The following is a 5,440-nucleotide window of genomic DNA, read 5'->3' as shown; positions in this document are numbered from 1 at the left end:
CCAACTCAAGTAAGGTTTTCTACTTGTGTGTGTGTGACACACACACACATATAGAAAAGTCAAAAGTTATAGTCACTATAATCAAATAAAGCTATGTTACAAATTTTAATTCAACTAATATATTAGTATTGATGCTTATAAAGAAATAAATATTGAATAACCCTTCTTTAGGTAGTTGAGAAATAACCTATTTGTAAATGTCTCTCAACAAATATATTAATTCAAAATTTCAACATTGGCTAAAAATTTCCCATCTAAGGTTTGTTGAAATGACAAAATCTCATCCTTTAAGTTTTAAAAAATGGAATTCTCACCCATTATTCATTTTTATTAGTAAATTCCTTTAAATAAAAGGGCAAAAATGTCAATTTCTATAATTTTATTATCTTATTTTTTCTTTTCAAAATATCATATATTTAGAGGGTAATTATAATTTTTTTAAAATATTAAGGGTGTCAATTAAAATTTTTAGGAGTTTTAGAAATTTGAAAAAAAAATTTTAGGTGATTTTGAAAATTTTAAAATTTAAAAAACCTTTTCAAAAAAGGTAGTTATACCCTAAATAATTGAACAAAACATAATATTTTAATATTGATTAGAGTTTTAATATATTTAGGGGTTTAAGTAATACAAATTTTGCATTGGTAATGATATATAAGTAATTTAATATTTATATCAAGTGTTAATAATAGTTTTGTAATTTTAATATAAGGGCATAACAATTATTTCGAGGAAAATAAAACAAAATTCCCTAATAGAAGTTGATAATCGGTGGGAATTAGGCTTTTTGAAACTTAAAGGGTGGGAATTTATTGTTTCACCAAACCTTGGGTGGAACATAGTCATTTGACCTTTCAACATTAGTTAGATTGAATTATCATTTATTAACCAGCAACCCAAAATAGTGGATACCAACTAATAGTGTTTCTATTAGTAAAATGATAAGATCAAATATAATATGTTTTGTATTAAACTTTCTTTATGTCGATTTTCATTATTGACTTATAAGATCATATAGAGATTTTATAAGTTTTTATCAGATAGAGTATTGAGACAAAACAAACTTTGTTTTTGATAAACACCTTATCAATCAACAATACATGTCTATTAGTTTCTATCAATTTATATTTGGTTGATTCATATATCTCTATGGTTTGGTTATTATTATTTTGGGTTTTCATGTTGAAAAAATATATTCTTAACTGAATCGATGATGGTTCAAAATTTAGCTTTTTAAAATTCAAAGGGAGAGAATTTATCATATCAAACATTGGGTCTGAAATAGTCATTTGGTCTTTCAAAATTAGTTAGAATTATCATTCCATTTGTAAAATGATAAGATCAAATATAGTTTGTTTTATATTAGGACTTTCTTTATATTGGTTTTCATTATTGAATGATAGGATCAAATAGAGTTTCTATAGGTTTTTATTAGATAGAGTACTGGAACAAAACAAAGTATTTGGCAAACACCTTATAGGCCAACAATACATTCCTATTGGTTTTTATCTACTTATATATGGTTGATCGATATATTTATAAGGCTTGGTTATTATCATTGAAAAACCCCAAATAGCTAATAATTTTAGAGGGGGAAAAGGAGAGGGAGAGGAAAGGGGTTGAATAAGATTATCGAAAAAATTAAACCAAATAAATTCTTTTAAACAAATATTTGATAAAAAAATCACTTAGGCAATTTTAACAAAGGTAGTCAAACATAATCAATACTCAATAAATTCTCAAACACCCAACACATATATATAAAGCTTAAAATAAAAAAAAGAGAGATAAAAATGCTCAAGAGTCTATAGTGGTTCAGAGCTTTCTCTTCCAGCCTCCTACATCCACTTCTTTAAGCAACCTATTTGAAGTTTCACTTCTAAAGATAACATCTCTTTATAATAGTTCTCCAAGATTTCGCTTACATACACTAGTTCTTTGGGATTGCTCCTATTATAATAGTTTATTTAGGATTTCGCCAAGTGTTTGAATATAGAAAATTATGTCTGTTTTGCCTCTACAAGGCTAATACAAGAGTAAGCACAATATTCTCTTAAGTGTGTGAGTTATAAGCTTAGTGAGAGAGTTTTCAGAGAAGAAGAAAGTATAGGATTTTACATTAATGAACTCTAACCTATTCCACATAAAAAAGTCTTTAATTTATAATCTTGGATGGCTAGAATAGCTCATATGACTACTGGTTAGCATAATAGATCCGTTGAACTTAGAAAGCAGAGTTTTCTTCTTGAAACTAATCGATACACAGGTATGTGTCATTTGAATTTTCTCTTTTTCACACTTAGTCAAATCTCAGTCAGAGCTCTCAACAATCAAATTTTCTTCTCGAAGAATTTAGGCACAGATATTCTATGATGAAGCACGGTCATGCCTTCCTTATAATTGATATTCTTCCAAAATTTTAGAGGCATGTATAGGGAATCACACAGGAAAGGAATGAGAAACATGTATAGGTGACTTTATTAACTTTGCATGCCTCTAAAATTTACCTATACAAAGAAATGGATGTATAGGAACTTTGCATAAGTTCATTACCTTTTACCTATGTATAAGTAATGGAACGGGGAATGAATGCAAATTGATATTCTTCATCATAGAACATCCATTTTACCTATGTATAGGTGTGCTCCTTATAAGCACGGGTGTGCATTCATTTCTCCTTTGATTTCTTCATTAAGCATAATGAGAATTGCATGATGAAAACTTCTTGTGCTCTTGATCCCAAAGATACACAGGCGTGTGTTGGAAGACACAAGAGCATGTATTGAGTTGACTTCATTAACTTTGCCCAAAATTGCAAGCAAAAGCTACATCGGCAAATTTTCCTTGTGTTTAGCTTAATACACGGGCGTGTAAGCATGAAACATGGGTGTGCATGTTCTTTATCTACATTGATCAATTTGTGTCTATTTGATAATGTTTTTAACACATTCCTTGGACAATTTTAGTTATTTAAACTTGTGTTTTTAGCATAATCAAAACATGTAGGGATCCAATAATCTTCCTTTTTTTATTAATGACAAAAACCAAGTTTGAATCAAAATTTTAACAAAGAAAAAATGTAGTTGAAAAAAAATACTCCCCCTAACATTGTCAAAATTTTGCACAAAATGCCAAAATGTTTGTCAATTTTGATATTTCTTTTAGTTTTTTTAACGAATAAAATTTTAATTCAACCAATCTCTCTCCCTTTTTGGCATTAATAAAAAATAATAAGGAAAAAAAAATTAAATTTTTATTTTCATTTGATTTCCAATTCAAGGCTAAAAACAACATCAATTAAAAAATTACTCCCACTTATTTAATGTCTATATGCTCCCCCTCACTTTAACACATTTTAACAAATATATTTACCAAGTTTTAGTGTTAAAACAAATGCATTTGATAAGGTTTTGGAAAAATTTGGCATGGAGTTCCCTATGTTTTTGAAAAATCCTTTTTTCAAGCAAACTCAAAGATAAAAAATACGCTCTAATAGGTGCATTTAAACCATCTAAACTTCTTTCTAAACACCATCAATTCAATTTCAAGCATTCATCTCAACTTTAAACTAATTCAATCAACAATTATTGCATATAAGACATCTTCCATCAATATCCATCATCATCAAACAATTAAATATCCAAAACTTTATATTCCAAAGAATCTATTGGATTCGGGTCCACCTATAATAGGTCGACCTAACCCGGTTTAATATAATTGCCAAGGGAAGTTATAAGAGGAAGTTTGAGGGCAGTTGGACATATATAAATTGTCCAAACTGCCTCCTCAATAGAATGATGCCTTTTTTTAATCAAAGAGAACAAGGATTTCTCTTTTCCTCTCCTGCAAAACCAAAAATGCACAGTAAACTTGTCTCCCAAATGAAAATTAGTACGTGGGCAAATAGTGTTGTGGAAATAGACTAACATCGATACCTTACGCCATATACGAAGAAGCTTCATCGAAAATTAATTTAGGTACGCAAAATCTCTATTTGCATAATTCATAGAATTTGATCCTAACATGTTTAATTATTTTCAACATTGGTATCAGAGCCTAGGATACGTATTTGCTATGTTTTCTGTTAATTGTATTGCGTATATTGTGCAAATTAGAATCTATATATTGAATTTTGTTTAAAAAATTCGTTTTTAGGCACGAATTTAATTCGACCAAAATTGCATGAAATTGGTGTTGGGAAACATGTTGGATGAATGATTCGAATGGTATTACATGTTTTAAATTGAAAAACGACATGAATTAACGTCAGAATCGATGAACATTGATCCAAAACCAAGACCCAATATGTGTTTTTTCTTCCTCGCCATTTCGACTTGGTGCCAGAACTTGGAACGATAAGCCTTACCATCAATTAGGCTATAAAAGCTCCATGGTTTCCTTGCCAGAACGTCACTAAAAAATGAACAATTAAAAGAACATAAAACTAGGGTTCATCACGAAAAATCGGGTCGAAATCAGGTTGGGAAAACTCGATTACCCAACCCATTGGTCAAGACTCATCGATCAATGGGTTAACCTGTTGAGTCAACCAGGTTTAACCTGAACTGATCAATGCCTACCAAGTCAGTTGACTGGTCAATAGTCAAATAGTTGACTATACCGTTGACTGATGCTTGTACGCTCGTGAAAGAGTGTGACAACTTACTTTCGGTGCGTGACATAATGTGATGACGTGTTCTACTCATTCTTGGTGCATGAAGTCATGTGCTAACTCTTTTACGGTGCATAGAGGTACATGCAACATCGTCGTGGCACGTGAAAGAGTGTATGAGCTTATTTTGGATCGTGATAACACATGAACACTCATTTCCAGCATGTTTTGGCACGTGAAATCTATTTTCGGGTCTTTAGAAGTTATGTAGTACTTGGATCTATATTTGAGATGTGTTTCATGGGTCTTACGATGCATAATGATATGTAATATATTATTCCGACTCTCGAAAACACATATTGGTGTTTAGAAATATATGTTTCTACTTCATGCAAGTTTGTTGACTAGGGACCATCATATTGCATGTCGAAACTATCAATACTCTATTGAATTCTCTTAATTGGAAAATAGATAATATCCATGCTTGAATATCAGCCCCGTAATCAATGATCTTATTCGAGACAAGAATTTGAAACTTTTTGGGACTGAGTGGATTCATTATAGCTTGCTATAGAGCGAAGCTTAGTAATGTACGAGAAAATATCCACTACTTTAACGTTATTCCCAAAACTAACATAATGCAAGATATTTGACCTAACACAAATGTTATCATGGATAAAGAAACTAAGAGATCAATACAAGTAATGAAATAGTCCTAGTCAAAATAGATGATGCATTAGTTGTATCATATATACTTGTTAAATGTAGGAATTCTGACATTGGTAGAATTTAATGAAATTCTCATCCAGATTAATATTGGTGCAATTA

Source organism: Mangifera indica, unplaced genomic scaffold (assembly GCF_011075055.1).
Source record: "Mangifera indica cultivar Alphonso unplaced genomic scaffold, CATAS_Mindica_2.1 Un_0003, whole genome shotgun sequence".
Taxonomy (NCBI): Eukaryota; Viridiplantae; Streptophyta; class Magnoliopsida; order Sapindales; family Anacardiaceae; genus Mangifera; species Mangifera indica.
This window is presented reverse-complemented; position numbering follows the sequence as displayed.